Here is a 26,834-nt window from a genome sequence, read left to right on the forward strand (position 1 = left end):
TTTTCAAGGAATCAACTTTTACTTTTCTAAGTCAATCATCTCATACAAAGCTTACATCATTTCAAATGAAAGTGTTTACTAGGGAATAAAACTTCATTAGATTTTACTTCAATTGCATTTTGTAAAAATGTTTATACCTAGCTGGGGTAGCTCACACCTGTAATCGTAAATATTCAGAACATGGTACATGGTAGTATACCATTTGCAAAGATATGGAAAGACTTGGAAAAACTTAAGTGACTTGAGTAAGTCCCAGAGAGACTAAGGATGTGTGTTTTCCCTTATATACAGAAACTAGATTTAGCTTATAAACTCCTAAGTAAATAAGTTGGGTGATATATAAGTATATACAGTGTATACAAATGTATTAACTCAAGTACGGTAGGTTCGAGGGAGATCTCAAATAGTCTAATTCATTAGAAACCAAAATCAAAGTTCACCAAAATATAATACCAGGTTACTTGAAAAATGTGGAATGGGGTCAAGGGTAAAGGAATAAACAAATGAAGAGAAGAAAGGATGAGAGAATGGGGGAAATGCAGACAAGAAATTAAGAGTGAAGGATCAGCTTCAATGTCATTATTGCCATGTGGCAGGACAATGGGAGGGGAGAGGTTTCTACTAGAAGGTTCTTTCCAACCCCTCTCATTCTGTACTATTCACAATAGCCAAGTAATGGAAACAACTCAGATGCCCTACTGCAAATGAATAGACACAAAAAATGTGATATATAGATATAGATATAGGTATATACACAATGGAATTCGACATAGCTAACAGACAAGATAAAATAATGGCATTCGCATGGAAGTGGATGACTCTAGAGCGAATCACGTTGAGACAAGTCAAGACCAAAGAAACAAAAGGTTCATGGTATCCTTAATATGTGACTATTAGATCCAAACATTACAAGAGCGATGACTCAATGTTCAGGTACCCAAGGTTATGGACATGGTCTTGGAGATATAAACATAACTACATAGACATAGATATCTATGATGTGATATATACTCTATAGATATAATGTTATTTACATTGATATGTATCTGTGACATATAAACCCTCAGATTAATTTTAATTATGTTCTAAAATCTACATGCCAGTGATTTCATATAGAGATTCCCTTCTTGAATATGTGTTTGTTAAACATGACATTTGAAATATGATGGAAATATCAGTGTTAATAAAATCTTTAAAAAAAAGATTAAACTGCAGAGCTTTTGTATGGCAAAGGACATAGCTAGTAAATTGATTAGGAAGCCTACAGAGTGGGAGAAGATCTTCACCAACCATACAATGGACAAAGGCCTCATATCTAAAATATATCAACAACTTAAAAAATTGAATCACTCTAAGACTAATCTCCAAAGTAACAACCATCACATTAAAAAATGGGCCAAAGACTTAAAGAGAGTCTTCTCTGAAGAAGAAACAAAAATGGCCTATAGACACATGAAGAAATGCTCAACATCTCTGGTCATAAAAGAAATGCAAATCAAAACAACTCTAAGATTCCACCTCACTCCAGTTAGAATGGCCAGGATCAGGAAAATGAATAATAACAGATGCTGGAGGGGATGTGGCCAGGAGGGATCACTACTACACTGTTGGTGGGAGTGCAAACTGGTTCAACCACTATGGAAAGCAGTATGGCAGTGCCTCAAAAGGCTAAACATAGAGCTTCCCTATGACCCAGCAATTCCACTACTTGGCATTTACCCAATTATCCAGAAACTAGGGCATACTAATTCCACTAGCACAACAATGTTCATTGCAGCATTATTCACCATAGCAAAGATACGGAACCAACCTAGATGTCCCTCAGTTGATGAATGGATCAACAAGATGTGGTATTAGCACACAATGGAATTCTATGCTGCTGTCAGAAAACAACAACATCGCCCAATTTGTTAGGAAATGGAAAGACTTAGAAAAGATCATATTAAGTGAAGTAAGCAAGACTTAAAGGAACTTAGGCTCAATGGGTTCCCTCATTCATCATAATCAGTAGAAACCTTGGGCTCCACTAGCAGAGATTTGCAATAGAGCAAAACCTTGATACATAAGGCCATATAGTATGAAGCTAATTGAATGGACCTCTAGGATATTGAAACAAAAGCCATATAATGAATGATTGTTGTCCTTAATGTAGTATGTTATCTCTCATCTCTTTTGCTGTCCCTTGGTTATCTCATATTGTTACAGTATCTCACTTTGTTATCTGATATATTGGATATATTTGTTTTTTTTCAGAAATTACATTTTTTGTAATTTTTTGATGTACTTAATAAAAGGATTACATGACATTTGCCAGATAGAAGGTGCATTAATTCACATACATTGATACCCTTTCACATGTGTTGGTACCCATTACCCTCCCCCCCACCGCCCACCTCTCTTGGTTTTCCCCCCTTCCCTATCAAATTTCAAATACAAATAAATTCAATATATCAGAAAACAAAGTGAGATACTGTAACAATATGAGATACCCAAGGGACAGAATATCATGAGGGAATACTTGTCAAACCTTTACGCCAACAAATTTGAGAATATTGGATATATTTGTATTTGGTTACTTGAAATTGGATAGGGAAGGGGGGAAAACCATGATGGGGGTTGGGAGGGAAGGAAATGGGGACCAAGACATGTGAAAGGGTATCAATGTATGTGAATTAATGCACCTTCTATCTGGCAAATATCATGTAACCCTTTTATTAATTACAATAAATATATTTAAAAAAAAGAAGAGTGAAGGAAGGGGTAGGTAGGGGTGGTAAGTGTGAGAAAGTTAAAAGGGTTGACATAGATCAAGATACATTGTGGGGAGTTTGGCCTAGTGGTAGAGTCCTTGCCTCGCATGCATGGTGACCCAGGTTCAAATGGGTCAAGTGGTGGAGCGCTAGCCTTGAGGAAAAAAAACAAGGACCGTGCTTAGGCACTGAGTTCAAGGCCCAGGACTGGCAAAACAAAAGGATATATTGTACTCATAAATTGCTCTATTAAGTGGCAACTCCATTGTACAACTACATATAGAAAATAATTTAAAAATTTGAAAGGACAAAATTAAAAATAAATGAGTAAAATGTAAGTATGTCTAATGGTTTTCCCCTTTAGATGCTTTAATATTCTTTTTTCTCTGAGTTTTATGCAGTTTTATAATAACATGTTTAAACACAATATGTTTACAAATAAAAAGACTTCATTTTCTTTGATTCTACAGAGAAAATCTATTAAATCTTTTGCTTGAATTGGGCAATGGTGGCTCATGCCTATAGTCCTAGCTAATCAGGATGCTGAGATCTGAGGATCACAGTTTGAAGCTAGTCAAGGAAGGAAAGTCCATAAGAATTTTCAAATAAGTACCACAAAAGCCCTAATTGTAGTTGTGACTCAAGTGATAGAATGTTTACAAAAATAGGACAGAGCTCAGGCTCTAAATTCAAGCTTCAGGATTATCACCAAAACAAAACAAAAAATCTATGGCTTACTGGTACTCATTAGTTTTGGAAAATTCTTCACCAGTCTCTCCAAATATTGCACCTGTCATGCTTTCTACAATCTCTTTGTGAGCCTTTGGTTACCAGATCTAGACTCTCAGACTAACTCAAATGTCTCTTACAGCACTAATTTTACTTTTATTGCTTTTCTTTTCATCTGTGCTTTAAATCTCAGCATTTTCTACTAATCTGTCTTCTACATAACTAATCCTCTACCTTGATATAGCTAAGTTGTTGCTAAACTCATTTACTGAACTCTCAATTTTATTTATTATATTTTTAAGCTTTTATTCTCTATTTGATGGCTGAGACCGACTAGGTTCTTTGAAAGTCTGTGTCTTATAATCCATATCTAAATCATTCTTGCTTTCTAATGTCTTCAGCTTTCTCTCTCGTTTCTGTTTCCTGGAATCCTTACTACTTTGCAGTGATTGATTTTTTTTTCCAAACAGGCAGAGAGGGTAAGAAGGTCATCCTAACCCAATATAAGCTAGTGTATTTCCTTGCTGCCTTAAATCCTAGAAGATAGCTATTTAAGGGACTCTATTTAAAAACTTCTTATCAGGTTCTATGTACTTAAAAGCCCTAACTCTGTGAAGCATTTTAAGACTGCCCAAATCTTTGTTTCTCCTTTTATTTCTTGTCAGATATTTTAGACTTTATATTTGTTGTTTACTCCTTAAAACCTGGAAATGTGTAACATGGATTTGAGTAAAATTTTATGCCCCATTTTGAATATAATACCCTATGGTTCCTTTTCTCTGGAATCTTGTTTCCTCATAAGCTGGTTTCAGGAAAAATTAATCTATTTCAATTTTAAGTTTAAATCATGCTCCTCGTTTGATATATTCATTCTTTTATTGTCTCTGACTTTTAATAATATTAAAAGTCAGTCATATTTTCATCATTCCATTATGATCACAAAGAAGCATGTAGTAGTGCAAAGCAAAGAAATATTGACCTTCATTAGGCAATCAACCCTCAGATAATGCCAAGAAATCTGAAGCTTTCTCCAGTAAGAATATTGTAGAGAAGAGAAGGAAGATACCTTATTTATCACAGACAACACTCAGCACAATTTCATTGCTCCTTGGGGGTTATAAAGCTTTTAAAGATGCTATTATTATTTGGAAGCCCTCCAGAGAGCTCTAAGTATTAAAAATAGCACCTATACTGTGCTAAGTCAAATCACCTGTTTACTACATAGAGTGATGAAAATCATTTAATAAAATATTATAGTTACTTGTTCAAAAATCATACACACAATTTAGATGCTCAGAAAAGTTAAAAGGAATATCTATGCCTGGCTTAATGCATATTTATCAAATTGATAACTCAGGTAGGGAAACAGAAATCATTTTACTAATTTTTTTAAGACTAGTGAAATAAAATCACTAAAAGTAGCATCATATGACTTTATTTCCCCAAAATTTGTATAAACCTTGTATTAGCTGCCAATTTTTTTTCTATTTGGAGAACCACACCTCCTTTCACATGTGTAAGACAAATATAGAAATGTGACTCAAGCTTGTCCAATAAATAACACTTCTATCACATTAGCCATAGTCATTGTCCAGTGATAAATATGTGAACCCAGTTACTCCAGTGAAAAATCAGATCTAGCCATTGGATTTTATTAAAGTTAATCTTAAATCCTACTGGATTGACATAAAAAAAGGAATAATGGTCGTTCAATATGGCTATCACTAGATAATGAAGATTGCTGACTTTGGAAGCCAAAACTACCAAAATATTTTTGGTTATGAGTCAGTAAATAACCATTATTGCAAAAGCCAGATCAGTAAAATCAGCTATAAACTTGCAACCAAAGACTACTTACATGTCTGTCAAAAAATTAAGTAGTGGTGAACTTTGTCAATGAAAATGTCCAGTACTTAGGCGTAAGAATAAAAGTGTAGATGGTAACTTCAAAGATGCAATGACATTAGAAAGAGTCCTTATGAATGTGGTTAAATTGATACCAATCCACTAATGATGTTTTTTTTTACTTTGACAATTTTTAAACTATTCTTTAGTTGTATGAAGGGATTTTGATTCAACATATCAATTTATGAATACAATTCATCTTAATCAATGTCATCCCTTCCCTCATTCTTCTCATATTCCACTAATGATGTTCTAACTTTCTACTTTCATTTACATTTACTTAACCCTCAAGACATGAGACCTAAAATAACTATTGATATGAGCTAATAGAGCTTCACTCTTTGAGTTCCAAGGAAATATTATATTGACATGGGAGGTGGGATGGCTGAACCAGCAATATATGTTCTAAGGAAAGGCAAGATTTTTATGTATTTTACAATTTTCAATGTGTGTCTTCACATTTGGCTTAGTATCATGATTGCTGATGGTAGTTGTAAATAAGGAGTGCAAATAAAAGAATTTCTCAACAACTTTTTTGTTTTTCAAGGAGACACACATTCCAGCATGCAAACATAGTTAAGGCCATAAATTTCTACTTCTGTCATTTAATTAGGAGCAAAGTAAAATGTACAAGACCAGAATTTTAAATATTATTCTAACAACCTTTATGCCCCTAACAATTTTCTTCCTCTCTGGAGAGGCATCTAATGTCAAACAGTGGTATCAAGGTGAATGTAATGTGAGTCATGGTAACTGAAAAGCCATGGAATGGTTATATGTCAAAATCATTAGTTTTAAAAAATATATAGAACATTCCCTTCTTGATTTTGATTATGTTAATACATGCTGAACTTTGAAGAGTGGTTTTATTTCCTTCATTCTCAATGATCACTGTCTCCAGGAAGAACAGATTTCAAGAAGAATATAGCCATTTCAAATATGAAATCAGTCATTACAAAATTCCCAAGTGAAAAGTTAACAGAAAAGTAACAAGCTTGTTATTTAAAATAGATTATTTTTCAGTTCTAGGGTCATGGTTCAAGTAATAGAATGCTTGCCTAAGTAAGTACAAGATCCTGAACTCAAACTCTAGGAAAAATACATAGATGAGCTAGACAGACACATAACTAGAATAATATATAGATAAATAGGTTGGTAGATAGTTTTCAATGTGCTAATAACCATGGTTGACACATACATACAATATACATTTGTGTGTGTGTGCGCGCATGCACGCGTGTGTGTATGTGTATGTGTGGCCCCGGTACACACAGAAAAAGACTGTGTGTGTGTTTGTGTGTGTGTGTGTGTGTGTGTGTGTGTGTGTGTGTGTGTGTAGCCAAACTCTTACCACATTCAATGAATTCATATTTTCTATAGTGCCCCACTCTATTTTACTTTACAACATTCTCATAGCTTACAACTTTTGATAGGATGCACAATTCGGCCTAACTGGAACATATTAAGCATCGTAGGCTGAGAGAATTATGAATATTCAAATCATTACCAAAGCTAATTTCAGATCAAGACTTCTCTGCAATGAAATAAAATCAACTCAATCTACACAGTGAAAATTCTCTGACTGCTCATTATCTTCACCAAATATCTCTATGAAGCATTTAGTGTCTCTCTGAATATATTTTGTAATGACCCAAAGCAAACTTACCATTTCAAATCCAGTTCCAAAAGCAATACCTTCTACACATTTGTGTGTTATTTTTTAATCACATGTCTATATAAATATAATACCATGTGGTAATATTCTAATGAAACTAAGAAGCAGTCCCAGTATTGTCTGTTTCACCTCAGCTATTTGATTACTGTTTTTATAAAGAAAATGTTGTCTATTCCACTACTTGGCATATACCCAATGGTCCAGAAACAAGGACATACTAAATCCACTAACATAAAGATGTTCATTGCAGCACTATTTACCATAACAAAGATATGGAACCAACCCAGATGCCCCTCAGTAGGTTATTGGATCATGAAGACGTGGTATTTATACACAATGGAATTCTATACTGCCATCAGAAAGAACAACATTGCCCTATTTGTAAGGGAATGGAAAGACTTAGAAAAAATCATATTAAGTGAAGTAAGCCAGACCCAAAGGAACATAGGCTTCATGGTTTCCCTCATTTGTAATAATTAGTACAAACCTAGGACTCTCCTACCAGAGGATTACAATAGCTCAAACCCTGGATACATAAGGCCATATAGGATGAGGCCTAATTAATGGACCACCAGGACATGGAAACAAGAACTTAATTATGAGTTACTATTGTTCTTAATTTAGTATGTTATTTTTTCTCTTCTCTTGTGTTGCCCTTTGGTTAATCTCACATTGTTACAGTATCTGACTTTGTTACCTTGTATATTATATAATATACTATATATATATATATATATATATGGCGGGGTGGGGGGAGGGAAATGGGGACAAAAACATGAGAAGGGGTATCAATGTGCCAGAAACAATGCACCTTTTATCTGGCGAATATAACTGTAATCCCTCTATACATTAAAATAAAAAAAGAAAATGTTGCCTTAATGAGCCTTAGAAGCTAACAATGACTTAATGAAAACTGTGACATGTAAAACAAATACTCTTTGTACCACAATTGTGCATCTAATATCATTTAGGTTCCCAGATTTTCTCAAAATGCTTGAATCAAATGATTTTTCTCCACTAAATGTTTTGTCACATGTACAGTGTGCAGAATGAACATTTCCCCAATAGATACACAATTAATCCAAACCTCCAGTGCTCTGAGTGCTTTCCTTCCCTACTTTAAATAGGGTTCTGTATTTCTATTAAAAGATTTTCCCTTATTAACTCCTGTCTAATAATTTACATGTAGGCATGTTTGAAAGTAAGCCCTGCAGGAAAGAAATTGGACGTGTTGTTTCCTGTCAACATGACAATCTGATGATGGGTATATGGGTTTCCTGTTGACTCCCGTGTCACATTTGCTAAATTACCTTTGAGACCATCAGGTAGACCCAGTTTATGACTTTTTTTGTCTTCTTTCTGCTTCACAAATAATTAATAATAGCACACAGGGAAACATGAAAGAGACAAAATTGAGCTCATGTCCACTGTAGCTCAAAACAAAAGCAAATGGCATCAGTTTCAGGCCTAAGGATCAAATGCAGTAGAGTAAAGCTGTGATTGTTAGAACAAGGGTAGATCACTGGCCCATCTGGGCCCCACATAACCCAGGTGTTCTGTCAATGGATGTTTTCTCAAATTTGTCATGAAAGATGGAAACATATCATTCTCATGTGTTGCCACCCTTAAGATGCTCAATGTATTTGTGTGAAATAGAAACAAATCCTACAGAACTATTGTTTTCACTAAATAAGCAAGTAAATATGCTCAGCTTCCAAAATAACTATTTCAAAAGGGTGTGCTCAGATTGCTGGCACCCTCTTTTCAGGAGACAATCCTAGCCAGGCTGAGTAGCAATAATTTTGGAAAGAGGTATAATGCCCCTTTGCCACATAATGTAGATCAGAAATTCCAGTTCCTTAATTTTATACTGTTTGTTTTATCTTTTCATATCTTTGCTTGAAGAGACAGTGTCTGTTAAAGGAAGAGAGAGGGTAAAGGATGATGCATGTAGCTACCAGTTAAATTGATCATCTTCCCTGAGACACATTCTTAAGCCACAAAACAAAGTAGAGAGAAGCAGTGTTGAGCTGTTTGGAAGAAATCCTCTAGAACTTGCATGTGGCTACACATCACTGGTCTTGATAAAGAGAATATTATGATTCTAGAGCAGGGCCTCTGATTCCACATATATAGGGGTCTTGTAAAATACAAGGTCAAATAAAGACATTTCCATTTTTAGAGAAACATAAGTTGCTATCCTCTATAAAGCCTAATTGTCACTGTTGGGTATAGACAGCAGCCTAAGGGGCCTTCATCGACAACATTCTCATGTTGAAAGTGTCTGATAATAAAAAGAAACAAAGGACAGAGCAGTAGAAAAGGCATTGATTAAACTCTCTGAGGATCATTTTCTCCACTTATAAACTGGGTTTTAGAGCTGTTACAAAAACAAAAACCTCTGAGAACATGTACATAAGATGGTAGGTTCACTTATGCTAAAAATCAACCAAAGCCACATCATGAAAAAGGAGGGAAATTCTACAATGTTTGAATATATCTTATTTTTTTTGCCAGTCCTGGGCTTAATCTCAGGGACTGAGAACTGTCCTTGGACTTTCTCAAGGCTAGAGCTCTACCACTTGAGCCTCAGCACCATTTTTGGCTTTTTTTCTATGTATGTGGTACCGAGGAATCGAACCCTGGTCTTCATGCATGCTGGGCAAGCACGCTACCACTAGGCCAAACTCCCGGCCATAAATCTTATTTTTAATACTGTGAGTTTTAGCTTTTCTTCTTAGATCTACACTTATGAGTTGCACAGATGCTCAACAAATTAATTCTGGTCCTAGACCTGCTCTTTTAGGCTTCTTGAACTTCTGTTTTCAATGTCAAGTTATCTTTTCTCAAGTTATCTTTTGCATTTTCTCTTTTCCAACTTGAAATCAGTCCCCAACTTGTTTACACATTAAAGACAGCAAAGGTGCATTGTTTAGTACATGTGAAACTGAATTTCCTGGAGGAATAACTAGAAGAATGAAAAAGAAAACTGTTAATGTAAGTCTTTGTCAATCAGTAGACAGACCGAAGTTCACCATCCTTAAGATATCATCAACTGAAAAGGAGGCAAAGCTGCTTGAGTATACAGAAATTTAAAAAAGAAAATAGATTTAATGTACAAAACAGTGACATTAGCCACCACTTTCTACTTCTCTGACCTTCATTCAGTTTGCAGGGACAGCTGAGGCCAGCCTACAGATCAGGCCCTGACCCTTCAGAGGCCCATGTTAAGACTTTCATGTTAATGTCATTAAAGGTTTCTGGGACTCCATCAAAACAGGAAGAGCAAGTCAAGCTTTTTAACTCAGGACAAAAACCATTGGTTGTTCAGGGATGCCTGGCCTACCATCACTTCCTGTCCCAGGGCCTCCAATCAACTCTTTCCCATATCAGACTCAGTCAGAGGAATTATTATTGATGCATCTAACTTATTAGATCGATCCACATGACACTGCAATATTTATAACACACATATTGGCAAATTCATATAATTCAATCATATCCTTCTTAGAGAGACAAGGTTTTACTGTTACGATTAACAAAATCATTTCTGCTAATGCTGACCAAAACAGTTATCTCAAATTTATTTATTCCAAAGATGCACATTTTAAGCTAAAATAGACTTATCCCTATTTTCCATCTTTCTACAGGCAAGATGCATTCAGCAACAGTAATTATTTTTAAAAATCCCATTTCAAGTATCAACTATTAATCAAATACTATGGAATCAGCGTGCCTTTGTTCAGAATGAGGCATAAGAAAGATACAAAAATAAATGAAATATCATTTCTACCCTTAAAGAGTAACTGATAACCCCATGCAGAAATATGCAAAAAGGTAAAGAGTAAAGCATCAATATAAGAAATGTCACAAGACAGACCATGATCATTTGCTAAATGAGTGGAATAGAAAATAAGTGCAGTGAGTCAAGAGGCAGGAGCAATCACCTAGAATCTGATTTGAGCCACTTTCCATCTAATTTAGTTCATCAATCACTGCACCCTCCCACCTACTTACTGTGGGAAGTTATCACAGAAAATAAAAATCAGCTCTCTGCCTACTCATAAATCCAGACAACAGTTCCAGAGATATATACTCAGTAGGCCTCAGATCACTCCTTAGTGTTCACTAGGTCAATCACAGGAAAGAAGGGAATAATGGTGACTCTCATACTAGACATCTTTTTCCTTCCTCCCTCTCTGCCCTGCCCCATCTCTGTCGGACTCAAATTTATCTGGATGATTAAATGTCGGCTTAGCCCATATTACACAGAAATCTCACACACTTCTAATTTACAATAATGTACTACCCAAGGAAGTCAGAAGGAAAAAAAAGGGAAAGGAGAATACATCTTTCTTAAATTAGGTGAGACTGTGTTAAGCCCCATTGATTGTCAGATCTCCTTGACAACAGGCCATGTGAAAGAACATCTTTGGACCCACATGCTTATGGGAAGAAAGTAATGGAAGAGAATATTCCCCATCAATGTCCACATACACCTCCCAGTTGCATGTGCATAGAATCTAAGATGTCCAGTGCATCTCTGGCCACAGTGGACCAGGGGAGGCCATGAGAGAGTGGGAGGAGTCACTGTGACAGCCTTCCTCCATTGTAAACAGCAATGTAATGTGGAAGAATGAGCTGGCTCTGCATCCGTAAAGGCAGCAGAAACCAGCTAAACCCACAGATAGGGAATGTTGCCTAAACTGAGTCTAGCACAGATAGGTAAGAAGATGATGAATCTATAAAGTGATTATTTTAAAACGGTAAACATGGGACACATAGACTCAGCACTCCTGAAGCTAATAGAAAACAGCTCCAAATTATTAGCAGTATTTTTTTCTGGTAGAAGCCAGGTACATTCTCTAAACTCTTTTCCATACAAGGCCAAAAACTACAGCCACGTGGCCAAAAACAGCTGCCACATTTAATCAGATGATATATCTCGCAGTAAAAGGACTTTTCTTCTACATTAACTTATTTGATTTTTGCAAATTTTCAAGGTTCAGGGTGAAAGATATAATTAATCACTAATCTATAGATGGGTAACTAAAACTTGGAGATAGCTTCACACTTTTAAAGAAAGAATAAAAACTAAAAACATGTTTAGGACTAGTTATGTATAAAAACCTAATGTGTATAAGAACATATGTGGTGCTACCAAGTTGACTTAGAATCATGTAATAACCTTAAATTAACGAAAATATGTTTAAGGTATTCTATCATTTATTTTTATTGGTTAAAAGAACACTGGGAGACAGAAATTAGATCCTAAAAAAGAGAGAAATAAAAATTCATAATTGAAATTAATTTTAAAATACTACATAAAGTAATGAAAATTAGCAATTTCAGGTAGTGAAAAATTCCACAAAAAGGAAATTGTTGCCAGAATTTTAAAAACTAAAATAGAATCAAATATAAAATAGAATATATAGAATAAACCACATATATAACAGTAAGACTAAGTATAATTTCAAGGTGTGTTTGTGTGTATGTGTGTGAAGTCTCCGTGTGTGTGTGTGTGTGTGTGTGTGTGTGTGTGTGTGTATTCATTACTATGTATGATATGCTAGTTCCAAAGTCATTTTTGAAAGAGAGAAACACACCATTGGATGCAAAAAGAATTGTTTTCATGGAGAATATCCAGAATGATGCATAATCAGAATTTAATATGCATATAGAATGGCAAGCATTAGTACAAAGGGGACATGATATTTAGGCAGTTGCGAGTCTAAAGCCCATATTTGTGATGCTACTCCCTTCTCAAAAAACAGTGTAGAATTGGGGAGAATGATGATAGGGGTGATAGTCAAAAGGCCTCTGTAATCCTAGCTACTGAGGAGGCTGAGATCTGAGGATTGTGGTTGAAGACCAGCTTGGGTAGGCAAGTCTGTGAGACTCTTACCTCCAATAAATTACTCAGAAAGTGAAGCTATGACTCAAGTGGAAGAATGCTAGCTTTGAAAAAAAGAAGCTCAGAGACATTGCTGAAGCCATGAGTTCAAGCTACAAGACTTGCCTGTATGTACACACACAAGCACATGAACACACACACACACACACACACACACACACAAATGCAGGGTATTTAAAAATTGAATCACTAATAGTATCTTCTTTGTACAATTGCCTAAAGAAAAAAATATGATTAAACAAACATTGTATGTTCCCTAGTCATCACAGAACATAATCCAAGTTCAGAGTTTGCATTTAAAAGTCTCCCAAACTATCTCATCCTACTCAAAATCCCCCACCCACTCTCTTAGCACCATACAGTTGCTATAACTCATTTACGCCATTTCCTGAAGGTAAATTTTCTCCTATTCTAAGATGTCTTTTCATCTGTATCTGACCACTACAATCAAATATTGGACAGCCTTACTTGTCTGTCCAGCAAACTAACCCATCCTTCTTTTAGTAACATTTTTCTGTTTCCTTTGAGAAGTCCCTGAAGTTTCTTGTATTCCTTAAGAGATGTGCAATCATCATGTCCCTTTGCCTGGGGGAGACACAGGAAATGTCATGTGATAAACATATAGATTGGTTTAAAAACATAGCCATGTGACCTCAAGCAGAGCAGACAATTATAAACTGTCCCTGGTGTCTAAAAACAGATGTAATTCCTTTTATGCATTCTCACTGTAGTCTTCAAAGTCTTATATGAAGGAGAATTACCTGAGGCCTTGTTCAATTATAGTTTAGCACCAACCCCAGAGTTTTGACTGCATAAATCTTGTCTATTGACTTTAGATTCTACATTTTAAATAAATTCTGGTTGTACTAGCAGTCCTGGGGATTGAACTCAGGACCTTGCATTCTTCTACTTCAGCCATGGCTTCAGTCCCCACATATATTAGTTTCCTATTGTTGATTACTAAATTACTAACAATTTAGTGGTTTAAAACCACATAGACTTGTCCTTTTAGTTTTAAAGGTCAGAAATCTAAAATAAGTCTTAGAAGGGTTAACATAAAGGTAGCTAAATTGGCTCATGGTGGATCTTCCAAAATAGAATCTTTTAGTTTTCCAAGATCACCCACGTTTCTTGACCTGTGGCCCCCTTTCTTGAACTATGCCGCCCTGAGCTGCTGCCCTCATAGTTCCTGCCACTAACTTATCTTCTTCTTATGAAGACTGCAATAATATGTAATAACCTATCTACCTCTAACTAAGTCCATTTAGCCCTATGAGCTAATATTTTGGGAATTAGGATGTGGACAGCATCGAGGCTGGTATTTATTGTATCACCCCAAGTGATGTTGATCCTAATACCCAGCCTCACACTGTGCTGTCAAAGCAGCTTTGTATTTTGGTTGTTCGTTTAGCCTATTTTCTTCCCACTAGGATAAAAATATTTTGAGGGCTAGATTGAAAATTCTGAATTAAATGACAGAATAAAATGAAAGTGTCCCATAGGAACTTGGAGCCAAAAAGCTCCCCAGAAAGAAGGATATTCCATTGAAATGATTAAACAGGAGTGAGAGAAGGGACTAGAATCTTCCAGCAAGTGATCGATAGAATCAAATCATGGCCACACTGAGTCATGGCTCTCTTTGGACTGGGAAGATTCAGTATTGGTCAAGAATGTTCATCCTTGAACACAGACAAAGCAAATGTGGAGAAAATGGTTATATTTATATATTTGAGCTTGCTCTCGAAACATTTTGCATTTTAGGTCTACTGGTTCTAGACATCTTTCCAGAGGAGACTGATCTTTACAAAATTTAGTTGACTGAAGAGAGCTTCGGAAACCTTAGGTTCAGAGCTTTGTTTAGAATATTTTGATACTACATGATAGTTTGTAAATCTTTCTTATAAGTATGGTTTTCTTTAAAGAAGATAATTAGGGGATTGGATAGAGATAGAAGTTTTTCTACTGAAGTCTTTGGTTTTATGACCTGTCAGAAAGCATTTGTACCTGTGCGTTGAAGTGCCTTTGCTGGTTTTGGTGAAAAGTGGGTAGACAGCAGGACTCATGAAGGTGACAGCATTGTTCTTCCAAGAATTCTGACATTAAAGACTTTAATCAAACTTGCTACAAGCATCACTCTGCAAGGGTTCTACACATAATCTCACAGTGAACCTTCACAACTCTGGGAGGCAGGTATGGTTGTTATTCTCAGTTTATGAATGTGTCAACTAAAGTTAAGAGAAATTGGTAATTCTGAAGCAAGTCAGCAGTAGGGCTCTTAACCCTTCTGCACTATTATTCTGCAAATTTCTGCTTTCGCTAAATCCTGTCCACTTTTTCCTGAGGGCTGGGAGAGGTTCTTGTCTATTCTTTTTGTTGTTCTTGTTGTTATTGTTGTTGTTTCCCTTTGAATTACCACCTAATGATTATTGCTACAGTGTTTAATAAGTGATACATTATCCCTGGACATTGGAATTAACATCATTACTCAGAAATGGTAAACAGAAGTTTGCATTTCTGCACTGCCTGGGGGTTGAAGCATTAATAAAAGCCTGAGGTAGATGGAGAAGATGAATGTGTAGACTTGCATCAGAGGCAAGGAATGTAATTTGATGCAGATATAATAAGGAATTCTGCCTAGACTAGCAGAGAAACATAGTTCTTTACCACTGGTAGGCTGAACTGTCCAGTTATATTTCTCCTAAGGCAGATTTCTTTTCTCCACAGGGCACAAAAACCCCAATCCTGCCCATCACACCTACTCTCTACACATCCTAAGAAGTGTATGCAGTATCAGCTACAGATCTCTTTGACATTATTTCCTTGGAGCCCACAAGGTTAAAGACATTTAAATTAAAAACTTTCAAACAAAATCAAGAACAGCTAAAAGAATGGTAAATGGGAATTTACAGAAATTAGCCTATTGCCCTCCAAATGGCAAAGTGGCAGCTTGTTATTTATGATGGGATAAGGGGAGCAGCTTGTTATTAAAGGTATCTATGTTAACCCCATGCATTGAGTAGAACAAAAGATCAGTAATGATTCCAAGAGCTGTCATGTTAGAATGGGGTGGCACTATTTAAAGAGCATCGAGATATGGCTTTTTATGACATTCTCTACTTTGAAACTAAAGTACAAACTACATTCATTTTTATGATTTGTGTCATATGCAATGTTTCAGAGCTGGACACAGTTTCTCCATTCTAATATTTTACAAAGAGCAATAAACAAACAATAAATAATGACAACAACAAAAAAAGAACCACTTTCCAAGATTATACGATTAGTTCTGACATTTGGGAAATTGCTTCATTGCCAGAAGTCAATTCCTGCAATTGCAAGCATCTTCCCAATATAAAATTAATAATGTGCCCGGCTTTCCTCTTTCATTTTATTAGAGTAAGATTGAGGACCCAGCCAACATGTAAAAATCACATTTTAAAAACAGGATTTTCTTCTGTATAAAATACATAAAGATCATGAAGAACATGTAAGAAAATATACTATGGAATTACATTAACCTCTGCAAATGTAAAGTTACTCATTCCTTTGATTTTCAACTAATTAATATTTGTCAACTGAGAGCCAGATGCTTTTTCTAGATTCTAAAGACCACTCAGTGAGCATGAAAGTTGGATGAGACAAAAAAACAAATAAGTAATAATCTAAATGAACGAATCAAATTTAGAGTTATACACATTAGGAAGGAAAAAATAAGACAATGTGTTGCTCAGAGGACTGTAGGAATATAACATCTGGCTTGAGAGTGTAATGACATGGAATGAATCATACAGAGATCTAGAAAAGAATATTGTGAGCAGAAAGATGATGAATTCAAAAACTCATCCTTAGATAGGAACAAGCCTGGTTGGTTCAAAAACATGCAAAAGGGGCCAGGAGTTTGGCCTAGTGGTAGAGTGCTTGCCTAGCATGCATGAAGACCTGGGTTCGATTCCTCAGTACCACATACTTAGAAATAAATAAATATGCAAAGTTCACAAACTGCTGTCTATTGAAGGAAAGCTGGTAGATGCACCGTGAAGCCTGAGAAGAGGATGGAGCCCATCAGAGGAAACTTTGAAAAACAGGACTTAAACTTTGAGTCTTGTATTAGTGACAATGGGAGCCACTGAAAGTTAAAAACCAAGGTTTGATGGATTCAAACTGACATCCTGTGTGTGTGTGTGTGTGTGTGTGTGTCTGTGTGTGTGTGTGTCTGTGTGTGTGTGTTATGTGCCAGACCTAGAGCTTGAACTCAAGAACTGGTTACTGTCCCTGAAATCTTTTGTTCAAGGCTTAACACTCAAGCACATGAGCCATAGCTCCACTTCTGGCTTTTTGTGATAAACTGGAATCTCTCTCACTTTCCTGTCTGGGCTGGCATCAAGTCCTGATCCTTAGATCTCAGTCTCCTGAGTAGCCAAGACACTGGCCCCTAGCTTCTGATTTTGTTTTTAATAACAGTTATGCTTGGTCTTAAGGGAAGAGCATGGGCAAACATATTCCAAAGAAGTTATTTCTTAATAAATCCTCTTCATACGTGAGTGCAATGATCAAGAACACAGTGCTAGTCAAATATCTGGATTTGAATCTTGCTCTGTCATCAATATACTGTGTCATCTGGAGAACCTCACTGTATACATGAAAGTCTTATTTTCTAAAATAAAAAAAATGGGATAGTAATTATTCTTGGAGTAAATCAAAGGAGACATTACACATCTTACCCAGTAGAGTTAGTTCATGGCACATGGCATCTGATCAAGAAATATAAAAATATTGCTGTTAGATCATCAACGAACTTTTGCTTAGTTTTCAGAGTTCTCTCATTATTTTGTGACCATATAATGCTTGAAATATATTTTTTAAATGTGGAATAGTTTCCATGCTCTCTTTATAAGAATTTTCCAGGGAAGACACTATTTTATAAAGTTTCTGCTTTTTGGTCAATTAAACAATATTTTAAATTAAAATATTCTTAAAATTAGGTGAAGAAAAATCACCAAGCACATTTAGTCTAGAACACAAGCCAATGGGAGAAAGAATAGAATTTTCCATCATCACAAAGAACTGCATGCTCTAGATCCTTGGATAAATGCTACCACTTGAATGTCCTGACAAAAACAGAATTTACATAAAGCTGGAAATAATCCAACTGCCCACCAACAGAAACATGAGTCAGTTAAATATGGTATACTCATGCAATGAAATATTTCATTTAAAAAGTTATGAAGTACTGGAACTTCCAACACAATGGATGCATCTCATGAACATGTAATTGAACAAAGGTAGAAACAAGATATCAAATGGGTTACAATTGCATGTAGATGAGAAGAACAGGTAAAACTATTTAGTGGTGTACTTATTCTATGCCTTACTGTTATTTTTTGGCCTGTCTTGGGGCTTGAATTCTGTGCCTGCGCACTGTACCTGAGCTCTTCAGCTTAAGGGTAAAGCTCTACAACTTGAGCCACCGTGCCACTTCTGCTTTTCTATGGTTAACTGGAGATAAGAGTGTCACAGACTTTTGTGCTTGGGCTGACTTTGACCACAATCCTCAGATCTCAGCTTCCTGAGGAGCTAGGATTACATCCATGAGCCACTGGTGCCTGGCTATGCCTTATATTTTAATATATTATTTTGTAGTGATCATAATTAGCTAATCACGTGAACAAATGTGACCATGCTCTTCATGAAGACTTTCCTTTCCAAGGCTGCCTATGCATGTCTACAGACCTACTTAGAATGTCCACCACAGGATAAGCAATCAACCAGAGGGATAGATGAAGGAAAGCTCCATTTTAAAGTGGAAGCATTTCAAAATATGGCCATAAGCAACTTCTCTAAAACCACTCTGGAGACTGTCCATTGGTGCCTAGTGCTTTATCTTTCACTTGGGCTGAATTTGTCTGCATTAATTGAAAGCTCAAGGGGCCAGGGTGCTTCTTTTCTATATTAGCAATACATCTCAAGTACCCGGGTTCTCTATAAAAAAATGACATAATAAGAGGAGTCTCTGGGACAGATGAAGTGCAAACATATGTTTAAACAGCACTTGCTGCCATTTCAGTAGAAGAAACTCAGAAGGCTTTCAGCAAAAGAAAAGAATCAAATAGGTTCCTTTTCCCAATAGAACACCTCAAACCGCAATGCAAGAGTCATTAAGTCCCGTCATATTGCATTTAAAAGTGCTTTTAGGCTACAATCATCTGAAAAGGTGCTCAGGGCAAATTTTTATGACTCTATCATTACAACTTGAAATTCAAATCAGTGAATGAACTAGAAATACACACTCACTAGAAATGCTCAGTTTTTTTGCATCTATCTTAGGAAAAAGAAAAACACAAAAGATTGCAAAGAAAACCTATTTCCCTTTAAAAACACCATCAAATAAAACAATTCAGAAGCAGTTTTCTCAAAGTAATAACAGTCATATATAATTGAAGGGTATTAGTCTTCATCTCTGGGTATTAGTAATCAGTTACTAGAGCGTCTAACGAACTTCCATTGTGGATTCAGGCTGTCCATTTTGGCATTGCTCGAAATGACTTTACCACCTTTATCACAAACTTTACTGCATTATTCGTGAATTCCCACATTCCCAACAATACTACCTTGCTTTCTTTGTGTTCAGAAGCTATCTCTATAGCAGACAAAATATAAGTTCTTCTAGAACTGAATCGATTTGGACTTATGATCTCACCTCAGGCTTGCAAGGGAATAGAAACCACTCTGGGAGATGAAACATACTCCTGTAAAATCATATCCTAACTCCCTCCATTAAAACTCTAAAATTGCCCTAAGAGCAGGAGAAAAATACTAAGATTATACCACCTACTCTGGCTTGCTAAACATTGGCAGCTATGTCCATGAAAAAAGGAATAAATAATTTATTCAAAAACTCTCTCAGCACATCAATGCTCATAGCATTAGAGAGGAAGTCTAAACCAGGGCAGGGAAATTCTGATTTATCCCTTTCCCATCAAAAGTCCTATCTCCTTCCTCTCTTCCTGTCCTTCTCTCATTCCCCTCCCTTCCTCTACCACTATCCTCTTTTCTATGTGTATATATAAAGCTAATGGCACAAGTATCCATGAGCCACATGTATCCATTGAGCACCAGTAATATGACTAGTCTGAATGAGATGTTCTGTGAGCCTAAACATATACAGGATTTCAAAGACTGACAATCAAACAGAAGGTACAATATCTCTCACATTAAACCTTTTCAAATATTGATTACATCCTAAGGGATAAAATTTTAGATATAGTTTGTATAATAGGGAGTGAATTTTTGGTCTTTTCCATTTTCCTGAACTATTCTGACTCCCATATTCCATGGAATCTTAGAGGTGACAAATGTCTTTTCTATATGCTAATAAGAGTTGGCTGAATACTTTCAGCCATTAGGTAGTTTCAGGATGGGAACTGCTTAAACATCACACCCATATCTGCAAAAAAATAAATAAATAAAAATAAAGGCAAGTTTAGAAGGTTAGGACTTTCATATCCAAAATGTAATCTCCAAAGAGGAGAGAAAGTTGGATCAGTGATTCATAATGATCTAAGGAATTGTGTTTAAATAAAACGGCCTCCATAAAAGCTAACTTTGCAGGGTCTGGGGAACTTCCAACATCTGAACATGTCGAAGTAGGATGACTCACATTGAAAACACATGGGAGCTTCCCAGGCCCTTCCCATGCCTTGATCTCTTCATCATACATTTTGCAACATTTTTTTTTCTGGTAAGTTCTGGAAGCTACTCTAGTATCTCAATCAAATCTCACTTATGCCTTGTCAGCCAAAAACAATGAAAGCAACCCTAGTTTATTGTTGACATCTCAATGGGGAGATTATTTTGGGGGTCTGTGATGCCAATCTGTGGGATCTGATAGTATCATGAGGTACATAGCATCAAAAGTAGACAGACTGCTGTTATTAGATTTCTTGATTATGGCCATTCTAACTGGAGTGAGGTGGAATATCAAAGTTGTTTTGATTTGCATTTCTTTTATGGCCAAAGATGGAAAGACTTGGAAAAAAATCATATTAAGTGAACTAAGCCAGATCCAAAGGAATGTAATCTACATGGCTTCCCTCATTTGTAATAATTAGTACACATCTAGGGCTCTCCTAGTCAAGGATCACTAAAGCTCAAAAGCTACGTACATATGATCATACAGGATGAGACTAAATGAAATGAACTCTAAGATATGGAAATGAGAGATTTATCTTAGTGATTGTTGTTGTTAATGTACTACATGAAGTTATTTCTTTTCTCCTATTTTTCCCCTTATGGCTAATCTCATGTGCCTACTGTATCTGACTTTGCTACCTGGTATATTGTGTATACATTTATTTGTTTATTTGAAATAGGGAAGGGAAGGGATGATTGGGAGGGTGGGGCAGGAAAAGAGGGACAAAAACATGAGCAGGCGTATCAAAGTTCGAGAAGTAATGCACACACTATCTGATGAATGTAATTGTAACCCCTCTATATATTACCCAGACAATAAAATACAATAAAAAGGAAGGAAGGAAGGAAGGAAGGAGTAATAAGGTGACAAAATGTGAGAAAAATACACAAGAAAAAAAATCACATCTAAAGAATGGAAAGGAAAGCAAGAGAAAGCAAGCACCTTCTATCCACTTCCATGAACAACAGGCAGAAAGGAAATAGCATCAATTTTTAAATTTCACAAAAGAAAACATACCTACTTTTAATCTGATCTCTCCACTTTCCCTTATAGCAATGTTACATTTGGCTGGGCAGCTTACTAACTGGTTTCATATGCAGCCGCTCCTATAACTTTCCTCAAATTATCCCTGTTTTGGATATCTCTGAAAACTGTCAGTAAAAGAAAACATTGTTTTATTTAAAAAAAATAAAAAGTAGACAGACTGGTATCCACAGCAGAACTTACTTTCTGTTAAGTATGGAGAAAAGGTATCACATCTAATGTTAGAAGTATGTAATGAGACAAAGGAGGAACTAAATTGGAGCTTATTATCAAACTGGATTAAAGAAATATACAATTATATTAATTTTCATACTTCTTTATGTTTACCTTTATAATTTGGCTATTAAATTGTGATTATTAATATTTTTATAATTACCTATGGAGTAAACTTGCATTTCACTTGGGTACATTCATTTGGATCTAGGCCATATGAGTTGCTATAAAAGCTTAGATTCTCTCCTGTAGAAACAAAATCATAATCTTAAAGGTACATATTAGCATGTTACGTATGTCTTGAAAGGATGGAGAATATAGGGGAAGAGGTAGCAATACTATCACTAAGTGTATTACATGTTTAATTAGCTGGCATTTTCCTAAGAGAATGAAAAGGAAAAACATATAGCCTGGTCAATCCTATACAGAAATTAGATCAAACATGGACTCTGAAATCAAACAATCTGCCTCTACCCTCAGTTTCCTTATTTGTAAGATAAAAATACAATTTTTGTGGGGGTCATGGGGCTTGAACTCTGGGACTGGATGCTGTCCCTGAGCTCTTCAGCTCACGGCTATCACCCTACCTTTGGGAATGGGCACTGTCCCTGAGCTCTTCAGCTTAAGGCTACCATCGTACCCTTGAGCCAAGCCCCGCTTCCCATTTTGTAGAGATTAACTGGAGATAAGAGTCTCAGGTCCTTTTGTTCCTGGGCTGGCTTTGAACCTTAATCCTCAGATCTCAGCCTCCAGAGTAGCCACTGCACCATGCCAGCAAAAATATATTTCAAAAAATAATATGAGATACAATAGATTAAGTGATTAACAAAACCATGCAACTCCTGGAATGAACAAGATTTTAGCATTAGAGATATTGAGCGAGGCATGGAAGGAACATTAAGATTAAAATGTTCCATTAAAGAGCTATTGTATGAGCCTGGAGATCAATAGGAACAGGGGTACATAAAATTGCCCCAGGAAATGTACACAGTAAGGATTGTGAATTGTACTCAGAGCCATATAGGTAAGGCTAGAGGTAGGGTATTGAGTAGTGAACAAGAAATAATAATGAGGAAAGGGAGCTGTGGCTCAAGTGGTAGAGCACTAGCCTTGCACACAAGCGCTGAGGGACAGCACCCAGACTCTGAATTCAAGCCCACAACTAACATACACACACACACACACATACACACACACACACACACACACACACAATATATGTATATTATACAATGGTATAGTGTTGCCAGATTGTCCAATTTTAGACTGTATAAATCAAAGTTTTAAAAGTGTGTATGTCTGCTTGTATATGTATATGTGTGTATAAAATTCTTATTCCAGATAGAGTCCATGGCAAAATTGTTCAAGACATTTGCTACTTTGAAGGCAAAGGTCAAAAAGATAACGTAAGATTCCTGTCATATGAAAATTAAGGGGCTCTCGATGAAATTCCCTCCAGCCTCAACACATTTCAGCTGCTAAGGCTTTAGAGGGAGATGTGGCTTTCCCTCCTCACAGCACTGCATGGGGAAAGGGCATGTTGCCTGGGCTACAGCTGTCCCAGTGCTTCCCTAGACCCTGGCCTAGCTGTGGAGTACACTGTTCCAAAGACAGCTGCAAAAGCATTTGGGCATTTTGCCAAGAGACATGTGATATAACCCAAGGTGCTATCAGGCTATTATTCACTGCCTAATTTAGGTCTCTAGGATGTTGTCTTATTTCAGTTTCAGGCACTGTCAAGCAATTCTTTTGACTTAATAAAGTATTGTAGTGTGTAAATGTGTACAATTGGCAAACCTGAGAGAACTGCCTTGAAGAATAATTTTTGAACTATCACAATTAAAAAATAAATATATACAAGTGGTCTCTCCATAGCAATTGGAAGGAGTAAGGGGATTTACACCTGAAAAATTAAAATTATAGTAGCTTCTCCTTCCTCAAGTAAGTGGTTCTCAGGAAATGCATTTTAAAGAGGATGACTTTCCAGTGAACACTTTAGTTTTAAATTAACATTGCCAGAAAAAAAATGAAGTGCTTTGTGTAGATTCTTTTGGTTTTATTTAAGGCATAAAAATTAGTTCTGAGCTGTGATAATTGTGGGCTTAGGAATGTAATCATCGCAAGTATCACTTCTGACTTGCTTGTAAGCCCTACAGATCTGGAGTTGCTGTTTATTGCTAATTCTAAGTTGGTAAGTTACTTAATTGCAAAGCTGAGCTTAAAAGCAGAGTGAGACAGGATGGTTGGAGGTAAATTATTTTGCTTTGCTTTGGATATTTTACTCAAAATCCAGATGGGTGAAAGGGTAGAAGGAAAATTTCTAGATACATGCTTCACTGTTAACTTTAATTAAAGCAGAGTAATGAAATATTCTAAAGGTGGGAAAATATTACATGAAAGTAGATGTCTGCACTGGGTATTGGTATCTCACATCTGTAATTCTAGCTATTCAGGAGGCTAAGATCTAAGGATTGAAGTTCAAAATCAGCTCAGTCAGAAAAGTCCATAAGACTCTTACCTCTAATTACCTACCAGAAAACTGGAAGTGTAATTGTGGCTCAAAGCAGTAGAATGCTAAATTTGACCAAAAAGTTCAGGGAAAGTACACTAGGACCTATGTTCAAGCCCCAGGACTGACAAAAAAAATAGAAGTCTGCCTTTGAAATTGACTAAAGATAGGACAATAGGTTTTATCCATTACATTTATATCAGTCTTTATTTTGTTGCTATAAAAACTCAAGCAAGCTAGGCATGGTGGCTCATGCCTGTAATCCTAGCTACTCAGGAGGCCGAGATGTGAGGATCATTGTTCAAAGTCAACCTGGGCGCTAAAGTCTGTGAGACTCTTATCTCCAATTAAGCACCAGAAAACCAGAAGTGGTGCTATGGCTCAAGGGATAGGGCAGTAGCCTTGATCTGAAGAGCTCAGGGACAATGCCCAGGCCCAGAGTTCAAGAACAAGGACCGACACAAAACAAAACAAAACAAAACAAAACAAACAAAAAACTTAAGCAAAGCATCATTCCTTATATTTTATTGTTTAAAGGAAAATAAGGGGACCAAGTCCTTGGCAATGAAACAAAAAACCTCAGTGTTCATTGAGAAGTTGATAGAACAGTTTTAGGTATTTTTATAGTTATATATTTGAATCTATATCAACATATCTGTATTTTAGGGTAACATTAAGCCAAACGTCCAATGGTATTTATCACTCCTTTACAATAACAGACATTTTAAAAAATATTTTAAGGTAGGTGAAGTTTTTCCATAAGTATTTGAATGAGACTCCCTTGGATGAAGCCATCATTTTTACACACCATGGCGCTTGAAAGTTCAGAGCACTAAGTTATAAAACGAGCATGGGGGGAATATACTACATTTGCTATAATTAATATTTTTTCAGTAACTCAAGAAACATAAAAATTTCATCTTCTTTCTACCTCTCTGGAAATTTCTCTTCAGAAAAAGAATAAATAATGGAACTGGGGTACCAGTGGCTCTTGCATATAATTCTAACTAAGAGGGCTGAGATGTGAAGATTATAGTTGTAAGGTAGCAGAGACAGACAAATCAAAAACATTCTCATGTCCAATTAACCAGAAAAAGCTAGAGCTGGAAGCATGAGTTGAGTGATGAGAGCACCAACTAGTACTACAAAAGCTAAACTGGAATTCAAGTTCCAGTACCATCACCAAGACAAAAACAGTGGAAGGAAATAAAGAAAGAGAAAGAAGAAAGCAGAAAGGAAGGAAGGAAGGAAGGAAGGAAGGAAGGAAGGAAGGAAGGAAGGAAGGAAGGAAGGAAGAAAGGAAGGAAGGAAGGATTAACTTTCTTTCTATATTTTCAATGTTTTCTAGGCTTGCCATATGCATTTTGTGAGAACCCATTGGCCTGCTGTTACTGTTCCTTACCTTGTCTTTTCTCTTCTTTTTTTTTTTTTTTTTTGCCAGTCGTGGGCTTCAACTCAGGGCCTGAGCACTGTCCTTGGACTTTCTCGAGGCTAGAGCCACTTGAGCCTCAGCACCACTTCTGGCTTTTTTCTGTGTACGTGGTACCAAGGAATCGATCCCATGTCTTCGTGCATGCTGGCAAGCACTCTACCACTAAGCTAAATTGTGTTCCTTACTTTGTATTAAAAATTATTCACTAGTAAACTACATAACAGCAGGCACTTTATTAAGCTTTAGAGATGTGATCATGAATGAGGAGTAACCCTGCCCCTCACAACTTATCTGCTTCTTCACTAAACTCTTAAGGTTCCAAAACCAGAGAAATTGAATATCTCACAGTCAGAAATAGCTGCAAAGGAAAATAAAATTGTGGTACAGTTTCTTCATTTGTCTGCCTATGTTTCTGTTCCCTTAATAGTTTGGCATAGAAATCTTAATTTCTGGCTTCATTTCTTTTAAACAATCAAGCATCAAACACTGGGCCAGAAATGCTACTTGGCAATAACTGACTGGAGCAGGATGGGGTGGCATATTTCCCATCTCTGCAGACACCTGCTGTAGTTTATCATTGTCCTCACTACACATATCCATCCCCTTCTTAGTCTTTGTATTACAGTATTACTTTTATTACAGTTCTTTGAATTTTTGACCTTATTTGAAGTGAATAGCAGTCAGAGAACTTGGCTTTTTTAGCCTTCAGTTTTCTGCTTATCAAATACATGATTTGACATGAGTTACTTAACTCCTCTGTTTCTCAGTTTTCACTTGTAAAAAGAAAAAAAAGAGCAAGATAAAACAAACCTACTCTGCTTTCCTTGGAACCCCAAAGTGAATCTGAAAAGAAGAATCCATAAAAGACATTCAAAACTAAAAACAAAGGCAAAGGAATTTATATCCCTATACTTACATTTTCAGAATAAGTATCTAGATAACTAGAAATCATAGCCTATAGACCATGAAAATA

The 26,834-nt window shown here is 36.2% G+C and overlaps 1 protein-coding gene across 2 annotated transcripts in view; it reads right to left on the minus strand.

Annotated features, from left to right (window-relative positions):
• The window catches only part of Fhit (fragile histidine triad diadenosine triphosphatase), a 1,032,375-nt gene that overhangs the window by 985,679 nt on the left and 19,862 nt on the right, over positions 1-26,834 (minus strand). Inside the window, exon 1 of one of the 2 annotated variants that reach the window (XM_090323236.1) lies at positions 22,084-22,150. The exons of the other annotated variant lie outside the window; for it this stretch is intronic. The gene's annotated coding sequence lies outside the window, so the exon portion shown is untranslated. Of the gene's footprint in view, positions 1-22,083; positions 22,151-26,834 lie in introns of those variants that run through there. 2 annotated transcript variants of the gene reach the window in all.

This window comes from Megascapheus bottae, chromosome 2, assembly GCF_031878675.1.
Source record: "Megascapheus bottae isolate mThoBot1 chromosome 2, mThoBot2.hap1, whole genome shotgun sequence".
Lineage (NCBI taxonomy): Eukaryota > Metazoa > Chordata > Mammalia > Rodentia > Geomyidae > Megascapheus > Megascapheus bottae.